Source organism: Myodes glareolus, chromosome 18, assembly GCF_982192425.1.
Source record: "Myodes glareolus chromosome 18, mMyoGla1.1, whole genome shotgun sequence".
In the NCBI taxonomy this organism is placed as follows: Eukaryota; Metazoa; Chordata; class Mammalia; order Rodentia; family Cricetidae; genus Myodes; species Myodes glareolus.
This window is the reverse complement of record NC_142043.1, coordinates 37,490,952-37,497,470: the sequence shown is the minus strand read 5'-3', so window position 1 is coordinate 37,497,470 and position 6,519 is coordinate 37,490,952.

Genomic DNA, 6,519 nt, shown 5'->3' with positions numbered 1-6,519 from the left:
GCTCAGCACTGAGAGCAGGACTCAGCAGCTGGGCTGGACTGGAGAGCAGGCTCTGTCGGGCTGCCCATCTGCGACAGGAAGTCAGCCTGGGCTATTTCCTCCTCAGGACGTGTCCCAGGGAAGTGGATCTGCCTCTGGTACAGTGTCACAGGGCTGATGAATCAGCTGAGCTCTCCACCAATCCAAGTGCAATGGAGAAGTGGGTTTCCCCCGCCCCCTTGGACCTTGACCATCTTGAGAGTTTTAAGTCCTAGAATGTCACAGAGGCCACACAACTTCCACTTGGGATGCTCCCTCTTGTAGTCCCTGACACGCAAAGCTCCCCGAGAGTCCCCGTGTATCCAGCCTTCTAACCACCTCAAGCAGGCCTCAAGCATTGGAAGGATGGTTCAGGCCCGGCCCTAGAGCTCCAGCCAGCCTCTCGGGTCTTCCGTACTGAGACTCATACACCGTAGAGTGTGGACGAACCATATCTACAGGGTCTGGGTCCATGAAATTTGTAGAGTCCATGGTAGCTGTGCCATATATAGCCAGGTCCATGGGCTGTTGGGCAGCTGTGGAAGCCAGGTCTCCAGACTTGATGTGCGATTTTAATAGCACTTTCCTGGATTAGAGGAAGCAAGGTAAAATATTAGCTTGCAGTGTAATTCCAACTCATCTTTCTCTCACAGCCCTGTGGAATACACACACACACACACACACACACACACACACACACACACAAAAGTCTGGATTTCTTCAGTCCAGTAAATCAAAACTCGACCAAAGTGTGTCACGGAGGAGACAGAAGCAGGTGACTTTAAATTAAGCCAAGCAGGAGAGAGCCTTTAAATTAAGGGCACAGAGTTCCAGAGTGCCAGCCTTAAACCCCTGGACAGTTAATTTGCTCAAATCTTTCTGCCCAAAGCTATTCATGACCTCAGGGACCCATTCAACACCTCTGTTCTTTGTAGCTGGATGTGAACTGAAACGCTGGGGCAATCGCCTCTTTTGCATACCTTAACATAAATCTCCTGTGTGCCTGCCTATTGTCTCCCTAGGAAAAGCCAACCTCATTAAGCATCATTGAGACCAGCCTCAGGAAGACTCCTGATTCTGACCTGATTTCTTGCAGGCCCAGAGCAGGCACTAATTTACATCACGCAGCCAGTGCTGCAGCCTTCGGCTTCAAGCCCCCCTTGGCAGTCATTTGATTTGGGTACACATTTGAGCTCCCCGACCTCCGTGCTCCATATTTCTGTGTGCTTACTCAGCAGGCCCGCTGTCTCCAAAAGAGGACACGCAGGCAAGAGAGTGGCCATCAAGGACCTCTTAGGAGCTGAATTTCTCTGCTTCCCTAAGTGCCGACATGTGTTCCGATGGACATCTGGCTGGTCCTTTCCAAACGAAAGGAAGACTGAACAGGAATGGCCTCTTTACACACCAACTGTTTGCACTCAGTCCTTCATTCTCTCGCTCACTCTCGCTCTCCTCCCCCACCCCATCATGTTCCTGTTGGCCTACAGTTAGGTTAGCAGTGGGTCACACAAGAATAAGCAGTCGTGGGAGAGCTGCATCTATTTGGAATTAGATTGTCTCGGGTTTTTCTATTGCTGTGACGAAACACCATGACCGAAAAACAAGTTGGGAAGGAAAAGGTTTGTTTGGCTTGCACTTGCATGTCATAATCCTTCATTGAAGGAGATCAGGGTGAGAACTCAAACAGGGCAGGAACCTGGAGGCAGGAGCTGATGCAGAGGCCATGGAGGGCTGCTGCTTACTGCCCTGCTCCTCATGGCTTGCTCAGCCTGTTTTCTTATAGAACCCAGGACCACCAGCCCAGGGACGGCATCACCCACAATGGGGATGGGCCCTTCCCCATCAACCAATAATTAAGAAAATGCCCTACAGCCAGATCTTATGGAGGCATTTTCTCAATTTAGGTTCCCTCCTTTCAGATAACCCTAGCTCGTGTCAAGCTGGCAGAAAACTGCCGCGCAGCTTCCACGTCTCTGGAAGGACACCCCGACATGACCCAGAACTCATTTCAAAGGTATGCTCTCCCAACCCACTGACTGAAACATAAACATACATCCATTGACCCCGGAAGCTCATTCTTCCCGGACTTTGTCACCCAGCAGGAGCAGAGGCAGAATAGAGCCTGGGGGAGGCTTGGAGGGAAGAGAGAAACAAATGAAAGAGGTCCCAAGGGACACTCCCCTATATTACAAAGGCCCTTTCTATTTTGTGCTGTGCCTGCTTCTTCTCTCAAGCTGGCTCTAATGCCAAGAGAAATGGAGTATGTGCCTTGGACCCAGATGGCCTTCATCCTGCTGAGTGTGGGCACTGTGTGCCCCTCCTGAGAATCCACCTCTTAAAATTCTCCAGAGATAAAGGGCAGGCCCAGATGACCCAATAATGCTCCAACCCCCTCACTCCTGTTGATACCATCCCGACATTCAGAGGCTGAGACTCCTCACACTGATGAATGGCCAGATAAAACCCAAGACTGATACCATCATTATTTTAATGAGAAGTCAGTGAGGGATAACAATAAAATAGCAATTTCATCGCTTGAAGAATGGTTCTGGAAGCGATGAAGTCACATGTGACAGCTTAGAGGCTTCGTGTTTTATATGGAAAGGCTTTCTCTAGCTCAGACAATAGAAAGGAAGGAAATGATCCAGAGAGACGAGTATTTCTTAATACACTAAAATAATACGGAAGAACACAGAAAATAAATACATTATTTACATAAACACAAGGAACACTGTGTGATGGCAGACACATGAGACATAAGGAAGAGGGCATTGAGTGTCCTAAGTGAGAAAGCTAGAAGACACCGCCTAGAACATTCCCCTTAAATTTTAATGATGTGCGTACAGGTTTCCAGGTTCTATGACACTCAACTGAGAATCACAAGGAGCAGACAAAGAAACTAAGATCACATTGCAAAAATTTCCTGTGCTAACATCTCAAAATAAAATAAGACAGGATGCTGATGCTGATGACAGAAAGACCACAGACACCAATGAAACCTGCTTATCTTCACTTTAATTCCCACAACAAGGACACGGATTGGTTCCTCTGTGTAGATGAGGAGACTGAGGCCCAGGAAGGCCATGCTCTCTCTATCGACACTATGAGAGGCTTGCAAGCATAGAAAGCAAAGAAGCCATGTATTTCAGGAAGATTGGCGCCTTTAGCGTTCCCTCAGACCTCAGCCTGACACGTTCCACAAGTTCCTCAGTTGGCCCCGAGGTAATCAACCCACAGGGAAGGATCTGGACCCAACCAGCAGAGATTCAGACCCATATATTATTGTTCTTTTTAAAAATAATATGATATTGGGATGGCCCGGGTGGCCTGCAAGCCAGGCAGAAGCTGCCGCCAGAGCAGTACAGGGTCCCCGGGGCGAGCAGCAGAGTCAGGCGGCTGGATGCAGTGGACGGCAGAGTAAATGGACATAAGGCTATACATAAAGCTAGACATTTATTACTTAAAGAAAAGGAGACATAGACAAACATAGAGAGAACAAAGACACACGTACACACGTATACACTACACGAAACACACACACACACACACACACACACACACACACACACACACGAGAGAGAGAGAGAGAGAGAGAGAGAGAGAGAGAGAGAGAGAGAGAAGATGGCGGCGAGGGAGGTCTGAAGTGACTGGGGTGGACGTGGTTAGTTCTTAAAGTGACCCAAAGGAATAACATATATAAGCCAGAAAGCCCAAGAACTGCTTCAGAAGGTCCTAAATTTCCATCAGATCAGCTTGTGGTTCGCCGGTTTTTTTTTTTCATTGTGCAACTAAATTGAAAGAAATAACGACCCGTTTCTTGGGCTGGACTAGAGCTCAGCAGAAGAGTGCTGTCCTGGTGTGCACAGGACCCGGAGTTGAGTATCACACTCACGGGTGTGGGGAGTGCTAGCTACTTATTAGCTATAAGAGCCAGGCAACTTAGTAAGTTTTTCTGTCCAGCTATCTGAAAAAAAATAAATAGGTGAAAATTGGAAGAAAATGAATGTGCTTGTTCTGTTTCTTACTGACACCAGGGGAGTGAAGGATGGACGCCGCACAATGCCTCCAGCTTGGAGCTGGACGCTACTGTCACCTCACCTCCTGTCCTACCCAGCTCATAGCTCCACCTGCTATTGACACGACAAATATAGCTCTCACCTTAAAGGGAATAAGAGGTAGCTTATCCTGGAGCCACCTTGACTGGTCATGGCAGGGAACACAGATTTAGGCGACCCCAAATTCCATGCTTCAGCGTGGAATCAGTTTCATGGAGTTCTATAGATTCTACAGAACAAAAAAAGGTCATAAATCAAGGTCAGTTTAAAATACATTGGTGGTAGGTACAGCAAGATGGAAGAAGCTTTCCTATATAGCCTAAGATGCTATTTGATGGTCTTCTTAGCTTTGGGGTTGGTGGAACTTAATAGTCTGCTAAGTAGTTAGATTCCGAGAATTTGTATCCCTTAGTCACAGGGCATTAGTTCCGACACAGAAGTGGGCAAGGAATGGCTATTCCGGGGACTAAAGCTAGCCCAAGATAATGGAGTTAGCTGCTGGGACCTGCAACATTCCAGCCTCTCCACATCACTGTGACTTCAATCAGCCATTCTTTGCAAGCATAGCTTCTTTTTAGGAATTCTGGTTTACATTACTTATCAAAGCAATGGCCAAGCCTGCTTTGGAAAGATGTGGCATAGTCCAAAGTGGCACAAACTTGTGTTGAAACTGTCAGACCACCTAGAGCTGAAAATATGTAACATAGTTGCTCTTAAAACCTAGGGTATCACCTGTGTGTGGTGACATGCGTTTAATCCCAGCACTCAGGAGGCAGAGGCAGTTGGATCTCTGTGAGTTCAAGCCCAGCCTGGTCTACAAGAGCTAGTTCCAGGACAGCCTCCAAACAGAGAAACGCCCTCTCAAACAAACAAACAAACAAATAAAAACCTACAGTATCTCTTGCTCCAGAAAACTTACTGTAGGAGGTTGGGGGAAGTTTGGGAGCCAAGCCATTCATTTCTCACACTGGGTTCCCAAGAGAACTGGGACATCAAATCGGAGTCAGTAAAGGAGAGGACCTGGAGGTGCCCCATCTACTGCCCGGATGAGGTGCTCTCAATAGGACATTTCGTCCAGGTGCTCGCTCGCTCTGGGTGAGAATAACTTATCCTGCAGATGTCTTAAATTCCACCAGGAACAACGTTGCACTGAGCCAACACATCCATTTGTTAGTCAACTTTTTTCTGCACATGAGCGTTCATATAATAAATACTGCGTCGTTACTTTATGCCTCGGGTGAGAATGTAGTATCTGCTGCATGGCTCAAATCATTCCCGCTTTAGCCAACAAGAGATCTGATCATTGATGCATCATCCCCACTGTTATGGCGACAGATCTTCCTAACTGTCAGGAGCCACCTCAGAAAGTTACTCAGCTAAAGTTTCACTCTTTCTTTAGGAGGTTGTACTCACTTTAACAAGTACCCAAGGGATCGTAACAACATCACTCTTATGAGGAAGTTGGCATCCTCAGCATGCTAAAGTTTAATAAACTTAATAAACAGACACAGAGGGTTGACGTCTAAAAGCTAGAGTGGTCAAGTTAAAATAAAATAAGCTGATACATCTTTACCACTCCGGACTCAATCTACACCATTCACTCTCAGCACATTCCCTCTCAATTTTAGCATCTGTGAAGTCGTGGTACAGTCGGAAAAGTTTCCTTGACCCTAGCAATTGGGATTAAAAATTGTCAGTGTGCGCCACCTACTGGTGGGATCTAGAAAGCACCAGCATCTTAACAGGCAAGAGAGGTTCAGAAGTTGGTATCAGGGACTGGGGGCTGTGATAGGCCTGACCATGTTTTTGTTTGGAGGAACTTGCACTTTAATACTTTGGGTTATGAAATCAGAGCAGTGGTTCTCAACCTTCCTAATGCTACGACCTTTCCTCCTGTTCTGGCGACCCCCAACCATAAAATCATTTCACTGCTACTTCATAATTGTAATTTTCCTCTGTAATGAATCATAATGTAAACATCTGATATGCAGACTATCTGATATGCAACTCCAAAGGAGTCATGACCCACAGGATGAGAACCACTTCTCTAAGGCAAACGCAGTCTCTAACTTCCCAGCTATCCGCCACTACAGAGACCCGAAGGCAGCAGCGCTCCCACAAGCCACGCTGGGTCTTTACAGTGACAAACTCCTTAGACTGTTCCAACCTTGCAATTCAAACCTCACGAGCCCCTCTGAAGCCAACACCCCCAAAGGCGTGCTTCAATTCAGCAGTGTGAGTCTCACATAATAAAGAACCAGGCATTCTCACACTCAAAGCGGGGCTCTGCACATTGTCAGCCTTTTAATTACAACAAAAAATACAATGTGCGCTATAATCTGAACAAAGCCCGTGTCCTTAGACTCTTCCGTTAAGACTGTAATCAGCTATACACACTACATCATCCAGCAAAAATATTATATTTTTCTCTTATCAATGTCAATTT